This window comes from Antedon mediterranea, chromosome 11 (genome assembly GCF_964355755.1).
Source record: "Antedon mediterranea chromosome 11, ecAntMedi1.1, whole genome shotgun sequence".
NCBI lineage: Eukaryota > Metazoa > Echinodermata > Crinoidea > Comatulida > Antedonidae > Antedon > Antedon mediterranea.
This window is the reverse complement of record NC_092680.1, coordinates 8,932,043-8,951,048: the sequence shown is the minus strand read 5'-3', so window position 1 is coordinate 8,951,048 and position 19,006 is coordinate 8,932,043. Positions and strand designations below refer to the sequence as shown.

Genomic DNA, 19,006 nt, shown 5'->3' with positions numbered 1-19,006 from the left:
ACGGTTGGCAATACTATCTGCCATATATCATTATAGTGAATGGAACGAAGGGGTGCTGGTCAACCCGTACCCAAACCAACCCGTACCCATGCCAACTCGTACCCAACTTGGCTAACCCGTACCCAAATAATTGGTCTACTCGTACCCACTTTGGCTAACCCGTACCCAAACCAACCCGTACCCATGCCAACTCGTACCTAAATATTTGGCTTACTCGTACCCAAGTATTTGGCTTACTCGTACCCATTTTTTGGCTTACCCGTACCCATTTTTGGCTTACTCGTACCCATTATTTGGCCTACTCGTACCCAATTTGAATAATTACTTGTAATGATTTGATCGGCGCAAAACTAGTGGTATGCTTTTGCCGTATGAATATTTTTATATTTAAATTGTTTTTTTATTTTACAGGTCTCGGTGAAATGTGTGCTAATAAAAATGACCATTGATTTGATTGTAGACATCGTTTAATTAGGCATATATTTGTTAACATTTATTTAAATCTAGTATTATAGTTTTATAAACGTATGTTTGATGTGTCTTTTTTATTTACGTAAGAGAACATTAATTAATAAAAAAAATATTTTAACTGTTGTATAGTTAGTATTACAATTCAATTAAGCCCAGGTAAAGTACCAACAACGTATAATTTTATACTTATCAATTTTTATTCTTTTATTTGATTCTAATTATCTTCCCTGATTACATTCGATCAAGTAATTATTTCTATTGTATTTGGTATATTTAAAATTGGTTGAATTAACAACACCCTGTTTTAAGCAAAAAGCCTGCCGGGCTATGGGGTCAAATTACTCGTAGATTTCGTGTTACGTGTTTTTTCTGACCGGGATTAACCTTTTATTATAAAAAACACGCATTTATAGGGCCGGCGTCAAAGAGACGACTTAGTAATGACGTATGATCATTTTCCATATATTTTATTTATTAATAATTCAGTGAAATGATCATATACACGTACTGTCGTACTGTAGCCTAAGGCAATTAAACATTTTGGCAGATTTTCTTCTATAACAGCTACGTGTTTTTGCTGAATGGGGATTCCTCTTTATTATTAAAAAAAAAACGCATTTGTACGGGTCCATTTGTAGTGTGTCCAAAAATAGGCAACGCAATGTGGCGTATGATCGTTTTCTATTTATTTTTTTTCTTAAATAATTCAGTAAAATTATCTGTTTGTTTACGGTAAATTAAACATTTTTGGTAGATGTTTCCTCAATAACTTACAGCTACGTGTTTTTGCTGACGAGGGATTCCCTTTATAAAAAAAAAATACGCATTCTATAATGTGTCAAATAAGACAAATGAAATGAACTACGATCGTTTTTCCATGGCAACGGATGTCGTCTTATTTACTAAAATAATATAAACGTTCTGAAGGCCTACCTACACGTGTCTGAGTACTTACGTATCTGTCAGCGATAAGATGATTTTTTTAAAGTTTTAGTAGTATTTATTTCGGTTTTTAGTCATAATAATACAGTTATAATCATTATAAAATGAAAACGTAATAACAGCAAATGTCGTCGTTTGTAATTAAATGTTAAATTATTGGAGGTTAGTACAGTAGTTACCTTTTATTATTACTCTCACATCCGTCATTGTATACTAGATAAACGGCAATAATCTAATCTACTACTAAATGAGGCTGGTATCCACTTAAATAGTTTCGTGATTTTAAAATACGAGTGACTATTTAAAAATGTATTAAATATTTTCGAAATGTTAAAACAGTTTAATATTTTCCAAAACTTGCAAAACAAAACAACAAAAACCATTCGTTTTAAAACGATTTTCAAAAAGCACATTACTCATTATCTCATTCTCAGATCTGTAAAATAAAATGAAAATACAAATTATGTATACTATAAAAGATATTCATGTTTACTTTTAATAATTCAAGTTTTCATCATCACAGACTAGTGGGTATTTCAATTTCCATGTACTACTATTCGTAGAAAATAATAGATTAATAACTCATAAATGAAAAAAAAATAGAATGCAGCACAGCCGACCACTGACATCTTCCACAGAGCCATATAAAACAGCGCCCTCAAGTATTAACTTTACCAAATACGACGTACGCAAATACGATGAAAGCTGTGCTTTTTTCGTACGAGTCTGTACATATTATTATACATTTTAGGTCAATAGTTTTTGCCATTATAATATCGAACATATGATTGGTATCTAAAAATTTAATAAAACTGGGTTTAAATGTAATATAAATATACTTTAAATAGCATTAAACTTGGGTACGGGCCAGCCAATGATGGGTACGGGTCAGCCAATGATGGGTACGGGTCAGCCAAAATTTTGGGTACGAGTAAGCCAAAATTTGGGTACGAGTTGGTGGGTACGAGTTGGCATGGGTACGGGTTGACCTGTTACCACGTAACATCCAACACTTACAACGAGTGGGTGGCATACCTGTATACGATATCACGCAATGCACCGATGGAGCTAGATCTCCAATCCATAAACCACTTGAATTGCAGCGATAGAAATGGCGAAGAAAAACAGCATTGCTTACAAACTGAAACAGAACCAATAGGCCTAAACGGTGTACATACTACGTCTTCATCATTGAGTCTAAAATGTCAAAGGTTTTCTATCGCCAAACTTCATCGACAAGAACAATACGACATGTAAATAAATAAAATATCTATAAATAAATAGCATTTAATACATATTGTAAGTGAAATATAATTATCGTTTAACAGAAAGTAATAAAATTAAATACGTAATTTCTATAATAGACTACTTTATTTTGTTTAATCTAGAGTTTGATATTCTTCTTCTTCTTCTTCGTACGCTTCGAAATAATTATGAAGCGTTCAATGCCTGTTAATATGCTATACCAATAGTTGTTAAGGGAAAATAAATAGTTACAAACCAACACAATTTCAAAATAGATAATGTAACCATAAATAGTTATATATCAAGTGTTCTTAATTAAACTAACACTTATCGTGAACTGCATAGGCTATCTAATATTAATGTCGAATTGGGGTGGGGGTTAGCGCGAACGCAGTCCCCCGCTACCATAAATTATACGAATACAGGTCAACCCGTACCCATGCCAACTCGTACCCACCAACTCGTACCTAAATTTTGGCTTACTCGTACCCAAAATTTTGACTGACCCGTACCCATCATTGGCTGACCCGTACCCATCATTGGCTGGCCCGTACCCAAGTTTAATGCTATTTAAAGTATATTTATATTACATTTAAACCCAGTTTTATTAAATTTTTAGATACCAATCATATGTTCGATATTATAATGGCAAAAACTATTGACCTAAAATGTATAATAATATGTACAGACTCGTACGAAAAAAGCACAGCTTTCATCGTATTTGCGTACATGTCTGTGAAGTTGGTTACTAGTTCCTAGTTCCTAGTTCCTTATTCAAATTCAATTAAAGGGACAGTCACAAATATTTTTTAAAAAACAGATTTTAATACGTAATAACTGTCTAATTGAGTTGTTATTGCACCAACATGTTAGCCTTGACCTCCTCTACTTCTTCCGGTCAAAGTTTAATAACATTTTATGCATTTACGCCCTCTACGGCGAATAAGTAACTGGCTTTTACGAACGTTATAACACTTGACCTACTTAATTTTTTCAAAATATTTTGGTATGGATTGATCACCCTTGACCTACTCTATCATTTGGCACCCCAGTTCCGCGAACTTTTTTGCATCTACGCCCTCTACGGCGAATAAGTAACTGGCTTTTACGAATGTTATAACACTTGACCTACTTAATTGTTTCAAAATGTTTTGGTATGGATCGATCACCCTTGACCTACTTTACCATTTTCCACCCCAGTTCCACGAACTTTTTTGCATCTACGCCCTCTACGGCGAATAAGTAACTGGCTTTACGAACGTTATAACACTTGACCTGCTTAATTTTTTCAAAATATTTTGGTATGAATCGGTCACCCTTGACCTACTCTACCATTTGCCACTTCAGTTCCGCGAACTTTTTTGCGTCTACGCCCTCTACGGCGAATAAGTAACTGGCTTTACGAACGTTATAACACTTGACCTACTTAATTTTTTCAAAATATTTTGGTATGGATCGATCACCCTTGACCTACTTTACCATTTGCCACCCCAGTTTCGGGAACTTTTTTGCATCTTCGCCCTCTACGGCGAATAAGTAACTGGCTTTACGAACGTTATAACACTTGACCTACTTAATTTTTTCAAACTATTTTGGTATGAATCGATCACCCTTCACCTACTCTATCATTTGCCACCCCAGTTCCGCGAACTTTTTTGCATCTACGCCCTCTACGGCGAATAAGTAACTGGCTTTTACGAACGTTATAACACTTGACCTACTTAATTTTTTTCAAAATATTTTGGTATGAATCGATCACCCTTCACCTACTCTATCATTTGCCACCCCAGTTCCGCGAACTTTTTTGCATCTACGCCCTCTACGGCGAATAAGTAACTGGCTTTTACGAACGTTATAACACTTGACCTACTTAATTTTTTCAAAATGTTTTGGTATGGATCGATCACCCTTGACCTACTTTACTATTTGCCACCCCAGTTCCGCGAACTTTTTTGCATCTACGCCCTCTACGGCGAATAAGTAACTGGCTTTTACGAACGTTATAACACTTGACCTACTTAATTTTTTTCAAAATATTTTGGTATGAATCGATCACCCTTCACCTACTCTATCATTTGCCACCCCAGTTCCGCGAACTTTTTTGCATCTACGCCCTCTACGGCGAATAAGTAACTGGCTTTTACGAACGTTATAACACTTGACCTACTTAATTTTTTCAAAATGTTTTGGTATGGATCGATCACCCTTGACCTACTTTACTATTTGCCACCCCAGTTCCGCGAACTTTTTTGCATCTACGCCCTCTACGGCGAATAAGTAACTGGCTTTTCGAACGTTATAACACTTGACCTACTTAATTTTTTCAAAATATTTTGGTATGAATCGGTCACCCTTGACCTACTTTACCATTTGCCATCCCAGTTCCGCGAACCTTTTTGCGTCTACGCCCTCTACGGCGAATAAGTAATTGGCTTTACGAACGTTATAACACTTGATCTACTTAATTTTTTCAAAATATTTTGGTATGAATCGATCACTCTTGACCTACTCTACCATTTGCCACCCCAGTTCCGCGAACTTTTTTGCGTCTACGCCCTCTACAGCGAATAAGTAACTGGCTTTTACGAACGTTATAACACTTGACCTACTTAATTTTTCCAAAATATTTTGGTATGAATCGATCACCCTTGACCTACACTACCATTTGTCACCCCAGTTCCGCGATTTTCTTTGCATCTACGCCCTCTACGGCGAATAAGTAACTAGCTTTTACGAACGTTTTACACTTTACCAACTTAATTTTTTCAAAATAGTTTTTGCATACGGCGAATAAGTAATTTGTTATGGGTAGATGACCCTTGACTACTTTACCATTTGCCAAACTAGTTCCGCGAACTGGTTTTGTTTTGACTTGTTACAACATGCAATTTTAAAAGATAATTTCTGAAGCAAACACAAATACAACAGTTTGGTTATGAACGGTAACCACAAGTTATTATTCCGTTTTATTCATTACAACTTTTCAACACAAGTACAACATGACTACCTGAAATTAAAACAGCATTTAAAGTAGGCTCTATCGTAGTAAATAAACTAGAACTAATAAATAACTTCTTACGTCAACATGTGACGACATACTGCATAGTTATTCAATACCGCCCCACTTCATTAAATGTTATGCCGGGCTATTTTTTCTCGTTAATTACAACAGTTGCAATCGATCAAATGTAATATCTTTTTAAACGTGCTTACTTACCCATTCTATAAAAGCACACATACAAACCAAGTCTGAACTGACGTTTTTTATAAATGTCATTACAGCAACTGCTACTTAAAAACAGTTTACACTTGGCGTTCATACCTCTAGACCACCGAGCTCGGTGGTCTAGACGCCAGGCTAGTGATCTGGAGGTTGTGGGTTCGAGTCCCACCCGAGAACTACTTGCGATTTTTTTCGCAAGTATTCTCAAATGTACTTAGTATAAAGTACAAATTACGTCAGAGTAGGGTAAAACATCTAATTAATCCTTTATTAAATTAAAGAGCGCACATTCTTCCCTGGATGATGAAAGTTGTTTTAAAAACAATACAATAATTGTAATGTAACGAATGTAATGTTGAACTGTAAGTAGCTGAAATAATTTGTTATTTAACAATTTAAATATGCCTATTATTACTCTTTCATAACTTATATAACAATTATACAAAACTGTCAAAAGCAATTTTTTTTCCATTGCATTTTGTTTCTCATGTTATGATGTAGGAAGATAATTGTATTTAAATGTTGCATCACATTAAGTTGTTTAAATGGTGTTCTTACGCATATGGTTTACGGCATAAATGTCTTTCATTATAAAATCTATAAATTACTAAATATTTTACCACTGTAGACCTAGAATGTTTAAAAAAATCACCCACATACAATGACATCATCTTACAGTACCCATCTATAAGCGAACAAAAAAAACAAAGCTGAACTAATGTTTTTTTTTAAATGTCATTACAGCAACTGTTACTTAAAAACAGTTTACACTACCTTATAACAGCAAAATTAACATATTCATTAATACTGTTACCGTTAATATTAACAATTAAAAAGCGCACACTATTCATTGAGTGATAATAGTTACGATAGGTCAAGGGTGATCGATTCATACCAAAATATTTTGGAAAAATTAAGTAGGTCAAGTGTTATAACGTTCGTAAAAGCCAGTTACTTATTCGCTGTAGAGGGCGTAGACGCAAAAAAGTTCGCGGAACTGGGGTGGCAAATGGTAGAGTAAGTCAAGAGTGATCGATTCATACCAAAATATTTTGACAAAATTAAGTAGGTCAAGTGTTATAACGTTCGTAAAAGCCAGTTACTTATTCGCTGTAGAGGGCGTAGACGCAAAAAAGTTCGCGGAACTGGGGTGGCAAATGGTAGAGTAGGTCAAGAGTGATCGATTCATACCAAAATATTTTGAAAAAAATAAGTAGATCAAGTGTTATAACGTTCGTAAAGCCAGTTACTTATTCGCCGTAGAGGGCGTAGACGCAAAAAGGTTCGCGGAACTGGGATGGCAAATGGTAAAGTAGGTCAAGGGTCATCGATTCATACCAAAATATTTTGAAAAAATTAAGTAGGTCAAGTGTTATAACGTTCGTAAAGCCAGTTACTTATTCGCCGTAGAGGGCGTAGATGCAAAAAAGTTCGCGGAACTGGGGTGGCAAATGGTAGAGTAGGTCAAGGGTGATCGATTCATACCAAAATATTTTGAAAAAATTAAGTAGGTCAAGTGTTATAACGTTCGTAAAAAGCCAGTTACTTATTCGCCGTAGAGGGCGTAGATGCAAAAAAGTTCGCGGAACTGGGGTGGCAAATGGTAGAGTAGGTCAAGGGTGATCGATTCATACCAAAATATTTTGAAAAAATTAAGTAGGTCAAGTGTTATAACGTTCGTAAAGCCAGTTACTTATTCGCCGTAGAGGGCGTAGATGCAAAAAAGTTCGCGGAACTGGGGTGCCAAATGATAGAGTAGGTGAAGGGTGATCGATCCATACCAAAATATTTTGAAAAAATTAAGTAGGTCAAGTGTTATAACGTTCGTAAAAGCTAGTTACTTATTCGCCGTAGAGGGCGTAAATGCATAAAATGTTATTGAGCTTTGACCGGAAGAAGTAGAGGAGGTCAAGACTAACATGTCGATGCAATAACAACTCAATTAGTCAGTTATTACGTATTAAAATCTGTTTTTAAAAATATTTGTGACTGTCCCTTTAATTTAATTTGAATAAGGAACTAGGAACTAGGAACTAGTAACCAACTTCACAGACATATTTGCGTACGTCGTATTTGGTCAAGTTAATACTTGAGGGCGCTGTTTTATATGGCTCTGTGGAAGATGTCAGTGGTCGGCTGCTGTGCTGCATTCTATTTTTTTTTCATTTATGAGTTATTAATCTATTATTTTCTACGAATAGTAGTACATGGAAATTGAAATACCCACTAGTCTGTGATGATGAAAACTTGAATTATTAAAAGTAAACATGAATATCTTTTATACATAATTTGTATTTTCATTTTATTTTACAGATAATGAAGTAATGTGCTTTTTGAAAATCGTTTTTTAACGAATGGTTTTTGTTGTTTTGTTTTGCAAGTTTTGGAAAATATTAAACTGTTTTAACATTTCGAAAATATTTAATACATTTTTAAATAGTCACTCGTATTTTAAAATCACGAAACTATTTAAGTGGATACCAGCCTCATTGCTGCTATGAGCATTTAGTAGTAGATTAGATTATTGCCGTTTATCTAGTATACAATGACGGATGTGAGAGTAATAATAAAAGGTAACTACTGTACTAACCTCCAATAATTTAACATTTAATTACAAACGACGACATTTGCTGTTATTACGTTTTCATTTTATAATGATTATTACTGTATTATTATGACTAAAAACCGAAATAAATACTACTAAAACTTAAAAAAATCATCTTATCGCTGACAGATACGTAAGTACTCAGACACGTGTAGGTAGGCCTTCAGAACGTTTATATTATTTTAGTAAATAAGACGACATCCGTTGCCATGGAAAAACGATCGTAGTTCATTTCATTTGTCTTATTTGACACATTATAGAATGCGTATTTTTTTTAAAAAAAGGGAATCCCTCGTCAGCAAAAACACGTAGCTGTAAGTTATTGAGGAAACATCTACCAAAAATGTTTAATTACCGTAAACAAACAGATAATTTTACTGAATTATTTAAGAAAAAAAATAAATAGAAAACGATCATACGCCACATTGCGTTGCCTATTTTTGGACACACTACAAATGGACCCGTACAAATGCGTTTTTTTTTTTAATAATAAAGAGGAATCCCCATTCAGCAAAAACACGTAGCTGTTATAGAAGAAAATCTGCCAAAATGTTTAATTGCCTTAGGCTACAGTACGACAGTACGTGTATATGATCATTTCACTGAATTATTAATAAATAAGATATATGGAAAATGATCATACGTCATTACTAAGTCGTCTCTTTGACGCCGGCCCTACAAATGCGTGTTTTTTATAATAAAAGGTTAATCCCGGTCACAAAAAACACGTAACACGAAATCTACGAGTAATTCGACCCCATAGCCCGGCAGGCTTTTCGCTTAAAACAGGGTGTTGTTAATTCAACCAATTTTAAATATACCAAATACAATAGAAATAATTACTTGATCAAATGTAATCAGGGAAGATAATTAGAATTAAATAAAAGAATAAAAATTGATAAGTATAAAATTATACGTTGTTGGTGCTTTACCTGGGCTTAATTGAATTGTAATACTAACTATACAACAGTTAAAATATTTTTTTATTAATTAATGTTCTCTTACGTAAATAAAAAAGACACATCAAACATACGTTTATAAAACTATAATACTAGATTTAAATAAATGTTAACAAATATATGCCTAATTAAACGAAGTCTACAATCAAATCAATGGTCATTTTTATTAGCACACATTTCACCGAGACCTGTAAAATAAAAAAACAATTTAAATATAAAAATATTCATACGGCAAAAGCATACCACTAGTTTTACGCCGATCAAATCATTACAAGTAATTATTCAAATTGGGTACGAGTAGGCCAAATAATGGGTACGAGTAAGCCAAAAATGGGTACGGGTAAGCCAAAAAATGGGTACGAGTAAGCCAAATACTTGGGTACGAGTAAGCCAAATATTTAGGTACGAGTTGGCATGGGTACGGGTTGGTTTGGGTACGGGTTAGCCAAAGTGGGTACGAGTTGACCAATTATTTGGGTACGGGTTAGCCAAGTTGGGTACGAGTTGGCATGGGTACGGGTTGGTTTGGGTACGGGTTGACCAGCACCCAATTATACACCCGAGTTCCCCACGTTTGGGGGAATCGCAAGGGTCAACCGCAGCCGTGTGTGCAATGCTGAGGCCTCATCTTGGGAGGACATTCCTTCCTGATCAAAGTCGCTCCTGTGCCAGGTAAGTATGCTTAAACGCCATACCACGTTCTTAGCTGACATATTGGCTTGGTATCGTTGTACAAGTGTCATTCTTGTATTTATATTCAGTTACAGTGTCATAATGTAAATAGTAATATACTCTTCTGTAACTTACATTAACTGTAGTCTATTCTCAAACATATTTTCATATCAACTAAATTTAAATGCTAGTTGTTTTTAATAGTATTGGAAGTTGTAATTTCATACCGAAAAATCATTAAAGTGTCATGCGCTTTCTTTGCTTTACCGTTTCTATTGTTTTAAAATTGTTTACGACTAAATTAATGATTGAAAACATTTAGATGACCGGTTAGCTGAGTCGACTAAGCGCGTCGTGTGATGTTAACAACACGCTTGTCGTGGGTTCGAATCTCACGGTGGAATAAAGTTAAAGCTATTTTTACGTCCCCTTTCCAACATTAAACGGTAAGCATGTGATGTCGTGGAAACGGCCTTATTTATACTGAATCTTTTTTTCTGTGTACGTCCCACACCGCCTGTTCGATCCAATGATATTAAACAGCCGAAGGCTTATGTTATTACAACTTATTAATTCGATCTCGTAAATTTCATGTTTAGCGCCCTCTCTTTGTTTCTCGCCGATGGTTTTTGGTTGGTTGAAAAAAGCAGACGACATCGATCGTCGCGCGCGCGGTCATCCGGAGAAGGACTTGTTGATTGTTGCGAGGAACGCTTTCTCTCCTCCCGACATGATCCGAATCATCGATCATACAAGAAGTGTCAAAGTTCTATAACTGTTTTATCTACTTGTTTTAAATTAATAAACACCCATACAAAGCTGGTGGAGAAAAGAACATGTGTGTTTCGTTCATTGCTAATTATAAATACTTTTTGGTGAGTCAGTAATTTGTTTAGGCTAGCCTAGGCTACCCTAGGCCTACCTAGTAGATACTTGCTTGATCATCCGGAGAAGGACTTGTTGATTGTTGCGAGGAACGCTTTCTCTCCCGACATGATCCGAATCATCGATCATACAAGAAGTGTCAAAGTTCTATAACTGTTTTATCTACTTGTTTTAAATTAATAAACACCCATACAAAGCTGGTGGAGAAAAGAACATGTGTGTTTAGTTCATTGCTAATTATAAATACTTTTTGGTGAGTCAGTAATTTGTTTAGGCTAGCCTACCCTAGCTACCTAGGCCTACTAGCTAGTAGTAGGATAGGCTGCCTAGGATAGGTTCGTAGGGTAGGCCCAACCAGAGCCGGCAGGCTAGAAAAGGCCTAGGCCTAGATCTACCTAGCTTAGGCTAGGCCTAGGCTAAGCCTATAAGGCTAGCCTACTATGTCATTATGACTAGGCCTAGAGGCTAGCTACACTAGGCCCACAGGCCCCTATAAGTTAAAAAAAGGGCCTTGACGGTTTACGATGAATTCGATCGCGTCTGAAATCGGTCGCGATAAAATCAACTAGATACGCATTTATCATATTAGTTACGTTTGATATCGGTCGCGTTTGACATCGGTCGTGCTATTTTGTATGGAGCGGGATGCATTCTACTAGAGCGGGATCCATTTTTCGTTTGTATAGATTTAATTGATATTTTTTAGGAACTAGATTATTTATGTGGATATTTTTTATTTGGTTAATAAATATTTATTATCAATCATTAAATAAATTTTTTTTTTTTATTTCACAGGTCTCGGAGAAGGACTGTGTCTTTTCAAAATGACCATTTCTAAACACGTTTAAATATTATATTAGGCATAATAATTTACCTCTATTTATATGTACTGTACTGTATTTAATATATTATATAGAGAATATACGTCTGTGTCTTTTATGCAAACAATTACGTAAAACGGAGAACAATTGATTTAAAAACAGTATTTTTTACAATATAGCCCGTAAAGCCAGCGTATCCATTTTTATACTTATGCATACTGCATATCATATCCATGTCGTACATATTATTCGATCATTTTATTTTGATTTCTATTTTATTTATATCCGTTATTCCCCGTTTTAAATAACACGCTTGTTAGTGTGTCAAATCATGGACAAAACACTACGATCGTTGTCCATGGCCAGGTAAGGTAAAGATAACGTCTATTACTAATAACCATACGTTTGAAACGTCTATAGGCCTCCTGCACGTGTTTTTGTGAAACGATCTAATGAGCTATGCTGGACGTGATTACAAGATCATGTTCCGAATATGAGAATTGTTTCTATAATTTGACAGTATGATTTATATATAATTTACGTTTATACGTCGGCGATACTATAGATTTAAATTTATAATAATCATTTAATGTAAATAATTAAGTAAGTGCAACTTAGTGTCTTACATTCATACGCCGTTCGTAAATCTAAATGTTTAAATATCAGTGCAGATTACCTCTTTGAGAATCGTGTCCACCTTTATATTATCCATACATTATTATTCTTACATCTATCATTGTACAGTCATACTGTAGGGCCGGCAGATTGATTTATAACGGCATATTATCTATACATTTTATTATTGTCCTAAAACCATGCTCAAATCAGAGTGGCAGATATCGAATGCAAAAATCATCCATGCATCATCTTCCTTTATTGCATAAACCTCCTAAGCTGGTATCCACTTGTAGACCAGAACGAGTTTCGCAATTAACTGATTAAAAAATATGCAATAGGCGCGTCTACTTGTTTAACTATTACATTATTATTTATTATTTTCAAAACTTTAAACAGTGGCATGCCAATCTTTTCAAAAACTTGCACAATATTCAATAAGACAAAAAAACATTTTTAAAACGATTTTCTAAAAGAACACATTACAATTCATTAAAACCTGTAAGATAAAATGAAAACACAAATTATTTATAAATAATGAGATAAATATTTATATTTACCGTACTTAAAAAATAATGATCGAGGTTAAAAATAATGTCAAATAGTAGGCCTGTTATTAGAAATTCTAATATTAAAAATTAACTAAAAACATAATGAGCGTTTTCATTAAAAACGTTTCTAATGCGCCATATACAAATTAGCGCGACTAAAGTAAAACGCGACCGATATCAAACGTAACTAATAATGATAAAAAGTGTATCTAGCGGTGCTCCATACAAAATACCGGATGTTGATTTTATCGCGACCGATTTCAAGCGCGACCGATTTCATACAGAACGAAAATACAAGGATTTTTTTTCTCTCTCAGAACTGAATAGATTAAATTATATATTAAAATAGTATAAGTTAACTATAAGGTCTCATGAATGATATTCAAATCAAATCAACTCAATAGTGAGTAAGGCGTCCTAACCCTTGATAATGACATTGACAGTGGGTCATGGTGAGTTAAACGATATGATCAAAAGGGTATGATGTTGGGCATTATACAAAATACAGTTCAGTACATGCTGTACCGGAAATTCATTTTTATCTATCTACAGTATCTACTGTAATTTCAAATGCATATCACAAAACTGTACAAAGGCTACTGTATGAAGGCCTATTATACTATAGTGAACATATTTAGACTTTAATGTAAAGATGTATACATGTTTGTATGATGTAGTATGTTTAAGCGGATATTTTTTTTTTTTTTTTTTTTTTTTTAATTTCATATTAGCCCTTGATGGCATTTGCAGCAATAAAGAAATTGAATTCAATAAATAAAAACGTTTTTATTTGATAAGGCTTGAAATAAAAATACCAACTTAAAACTTCACATTAAAATACACAGTCTACTGCCTAGTAGTAGTAGTATACTATGAGGATGGTTGAACATTGAAAACATATGGGTGGGATAAATACAGGACATGTTGGTACAATACTATTTTATTAATAAGGCCCAACTTGCATACTGTAGCATGCTGTTCATTGTATTGAAGAATCTACAGTACTCATTCTTCATTGAAATATCCTAAATATATAATGTTCTAAGCATTTTGTAGAATGCTTGGTTTTAATGATTTGGATATCGTAAGATTTTTCCTGAGTGCATAAACGCCTCTATTACCATGGTAACATTTTAAAACCTAATTGAACGTAAGTGGATGGATAGATTCTACAAAGCATTAGATCATTGCCTCATTATCACAATAGGTTTAGAATCTATTCTCAAAATGCGTTTGCAAATCAGAGGTGGATCCATGATTTTTTAACATATAATATTACTAATCAGTCAAAAAGTAGTTCATAATTACACTGTTGTCAAAAGGGTGGAGCATGCTTCCCTGGCAGCACTACCTCTTGGTTCTACACACCAGTACTGAATTTGTAACCAAGTGGTCTTTCAATGGTCTTAATGGATTTTTTTTTTACATGGATACTGAGACAATAATTAATGATACAGTATTTCAATAAAAGACAGTAAAACATTAAAACCATTTATTTTCTCTATGGTAAAAGAATAACTTATTTTCAAAATACTGTAGCAGTTGTTATGGTTTAAAGTACTTTTTTTAATGGAAGGTCTGCTGCTACAGTAAGTTATTTTTCCTTTTAATTGCTATTAATATCTTTGCAGTTACTTAAAATACCAACATTAATATCCTAATAATGTATTTAAATAGAATAAATTTGGACAGGTGAATATACTACTAGGATAAAGTGTAAAAACTAGTATACATATATAACATGTTGATAATCAAAGGAATTGTACTATTAAAATGTTACGATGACGACGTCAACTGGCTTAACTGTGTATTTGTTGAAACAGGTGGTCGCTCCTCTGTAGAATTTAAGTCAATGAAAAAGAACTGTTCCTATCTCATAAACATCTATCAGTACAATGCTGAGATAAATGCAATCTGATTTTTAATATTTACACCTGTTTGCAATAATACAAATTATCATAGTTTGATAGAAAAATACAATGTCATAAAGAGAAGGATGAAAAATTTAATTATGAAAGGATGTATGAAAAGAGCAAGAGGTACAGTATTTTTTGTTAAATTTGGGATCATGTACAGTAGACAGTAGTAGTAGTGTACTATACTGTAGACTTACAGTAGTTAATACAGCTGAGTTGTAAAGTTTGAAAACATTTGGTATTTAGAATACCTTCATCAGACATACTCAAGATATTTTTTTTATATAAAAATCTTTTTTAAGTAACAAAACTCACTTGATTAAATGCCCTGGGTAAGTACATACATTTTAAATTTATTGCCATGAACTTTCCAATGTGCAGTTTACATTTTTATCTGATCAAACTAGTGTAAATAAGTATAACATTTATGAATATACAGTAAATGGACTTATCATTTTGTTTATTTATGTAAATTATATTCAGCGTGGTGCTTTTACACGTTTGTGATAACACGAATGATGTTTAATAATAATTCTTATTCGGCATGTTATACAGTATAAAGCACAATCTTGTTTAGGAGCAAGCAATAGGCACAGACCTGAACAGAATTAACTGCTCTTGAAATAAAAAGTTGTTTTACAATTGTGTGTACAATTTATCTAAAAACAAAGAAAAATTATTGAGAAATGAATTGAATTCAAATTATTCTAATATTCAAAATAATATTGCCAAATTTTACATAAAGACAACCATGGTCCATAAATGTATGGAAGTTAAATACAAATAAAGTCATACGTGTTTCCTGCGCCGTGCGCGCGTAAAAAAATGTGCGCACAAGTGGCAATGTTTTAAACGCTTAAAATGACCTGAATCGTGCTCTAATTTAATCAGAAATTGATTTCAAGCATTTAAAAATTCAAACGCAATTTACGCGCGCACTTTCTAATGTTACAAATTTTGGTAGCGTTAAAAAAGTTTACAATTGATGTGAAGCAAACGTGGCTTAAATAGACATTAAAAAATATTTATTTGTTTCGAAGTTATAACCAATTTAATATTTTCAGAAAATCACGCGTAACTTACGCTACGCGGCTCTGACATCGTCAAAAAGCTTGGCTGCACAACTTCAGTAAAATGTCTAAATGCTGAACAAGTTACAACATATTATGTTTACACGTTGAAGAGAAACAGCGTGTACAAAATAAGAAGAGTAAAATATTTCAAACGCAATTTACGCGAAAACTTTCTAGTCTCCAAAAATTTGCTAAAGATCGAAAAAGTTAGCCATTGATGTGAAGAAAACGTGGCTGAAAACTTCGTTAAAAAATATTTATCGGTTTCGAAGTTATGACCGATTTAAGATTTTCAGAAAATCGCGCGTGACTTACGCTACGCGGATCTGACAGCGTCCAAAAGCTTGGCTGCACATCTTCAGTTAAATGTCTATATGTTGACCAAGTTACAACATGTTATGTTAACACGTTGCAGAGAAAGGCTGAACACAAAATCTGAGAAAAATAGAGCATATTTAAAAAACTCTTACAATAACAAAGGTTATCCGCTTGAGGCGGATAACCAAAAAGAGAAAAAAAAAAAAAAGATCCTGACAATAACAAGGGGTTATCCGCCAAGTGCGGATAACCAACTAACTAAAATACTTACTCTATGCTAGTGTAATAAGTGCCCGAGTGCACATTTTTGTTATAGAGTACACAACAACATAATTTGTGTTTATTTTTGTGCGTTCATTTAAAAGAGTTTAACACATCAACATAAATGTGCATTCAAAGCGCATTGCTGTACTATAGACATAAATGTCATTTGTCATATCAATTCACTTTAAATATAATCGTAAAGTATTTACTACTGAAACTATGTCAAAATATGTTGTGATTTTACATTCAAATTACTGTACGTAGTTATATGGCAGTTGTTTGTGACAGCTGTTAAAGATAGCATTGGAGGTTAAACTATGCTCTTGTTTTGATCATAATCTCATACAGATAACAAATGAAACATCGCGATATCTACAGTACAGTACTAAACAGCAATTGACACTATGGGTCTGTTTCTGCTTTAAAAATCAAAATAATCAATTATTAGTACTGCAAACCACAATCTTGTTCCCATTGCATTCGATGGTTATCTGGTATTGTAATCGCTTTTTAAAAATCATGTTATCATACCCATAATGCAGTTCAAATTAGGGAAGATTGAGTTGCTCTGTTTACACTGGCTATAACTCTCACATGTATTTGTCTTCTTTTTAATAATTGTATAGTTAAAGATAATTCTATTGATCTCTTTTTTGACCGTTATAATTGTTTTTGTAATAAAATTAGTAAAATTGTATAATTTTGTATTGTTAGATTTTAAGATTTATATATTTATTTATATGGTAGAGATTATTCCATTCTGTAAGGCACTGGTTTCCCGCTGTTGAATGAGTTTGAATAAAATAAAATTTAAAAAAATGTAGAATTAAAAATTGAACTCTTCTGTAAAAGCTATATTATTTGTAACCCAATCATATGTCCCAATAACATCTACTACCACATACAACAGAATTGATATGGGCACGTCGGTGATTAGTTTGTTTCGTTGTTGCATTCCTTCTTCGTACATATCTACACCAACACTGACAGGCCTAAAAAAAGGACATGCAAAACATCGTTAGCCTGAACTGGTGTGATATAAAACGGTGTACTTCAATAAGTAACGCAGAATCCTTTTTTATTTCCCTGGAGTCTCTCGCGTGTCTTATAATTCTTCCCCACAAAATAATTAACAATCACATGTTATCTCATCGGTCCACATCATCATTTGGCTGATCGATCACGCAAATAAAAACCATGTTGATCAAAATGTGGTCACAATAATTGCTGTTTGTGTTTCAGCTAAAAACTGCTCCGCGATAATCGGTTATTTGGCATTAAAACATGCACTTGCAATTGAGTGTTTTTAATCGGTTATTTTTCAAACGATTATGTCATTTTACGCGGTTTCTGCTGCCCAAAAATAATTGAATAAAAAAATAATCGGTTACTGCTCAGCAGAAACAGGCCCTATGAAACCAAAGAAATACTAGTATGAGACACTGTTATGAGACTAGTATCCACATTTAAATTAAAAGCTAGGTGGAAAAAAAAAAATTGTTTACTAGGCCTACATTATTCTGCTGTATGATCCAAGTGAGATGTTTTTAACAGATTTTATATATAACAAGTTTTTTTACTAGTCAAATCTTATTTACAATTTACATAACAATTGAGAGTAATAAGATATGCAGATAACTGTTAATTATTGAGATCCCAAAACAATCAAAATATGCTAATAAAAGTAAAATTTAATGACTAAAATTTATTAGTTTTCATAAGTAATATAATATTATGCATTAAAATTTAATAGTATAATAACCAACCAACTTTATGTACTGTATTTAATTATAGTGTATTTGATAGGAAAACATGATTTAATGAATTAGATAGAAAAACTAGGTTGTGTTGTTTCACCTTGAGATTAGCATTTAGTTTCAAGTGTGTGTGAAGAGGAACTATTGTGTACCTACCTGTATATTCAAGTCGAGAGATTTCTAATGTAATAACAGAGTGTTTAGCATGTAAAAGTAACTTTAAACTACCTTCTTCTTGACCGAATTGTAAATCAGAACCATGCTTGATCGTGCGTGCATGTCCTCCCTCGCATGATTAATAGGAAGACATTTTTTAAGTACCTGTTCAAATAATTTGGACGCCCGGAAAGTATATCTACAGGAACATTAGACACACAGTATGTATAGTAGAACTTCTATCATTATCAAGGGGAAAATTCAGGACTAAAGGGTCTTTCACACCTGTTCCGACACAGTTCCGGTCAGGTGCCCGCCGGAAGATCAAATCGAACGCCAATGTTTCTTTTCACAACAGGGGAAAAAGTAGGGGTGGCCTTCAATTGAGTTTGACAGTGTTAAAACTTTTAAGTTTTGTTTTAATAACAAATTAGGAATGTCCACTGAATAGGAGTGTTGTCTCAAAGGAAAGATTCTACTTCCAATTCATTCTAGGCCTACCCACTGTGCCTTTACACCATTTGAACATCAAA

At 33.6% G+C, this 19,006-nt stretch overlaps 1 protein-coding gene and 1 pseudogene across 3 annotated transcripts in view; one reads left to right on the top strand and one right to left on the bottom strand.

Annotated features, from left to right (window-relative positions):
- Positions 1-9,969: 9,969 nt before the first annotated feature.
- Positions 9,970-10,125, bottom strand: LOC140063284 (U1 spliceosomal RNA; annotated as a pseudogene).
- Positions 10,126-10,856: 731 nt separating this feature from the next.
- Positions 10,857-19,006, top strand: part of LOC140063123 (sodium/potassium/calcium exchanger 2-like) — a 48,072-nt gene continuing 39,922 nt past the window's right edge. Inside the window, exon 1 of one of the 3 annotated variants that reach the window (XM_072109569.1) lies at positions 10,857-10,992. The gene's annotated coding sequence lies outside the window, so the exon portion shown is untranslated. Of the gene's footprint in view, positions 10,993-11,095; positions 11,256-19,006 lie in introns of those variants that run through there. The other 2 variants (XM_072109570.1, XM_072109568.1) reach the window with 2 other exon arrangements.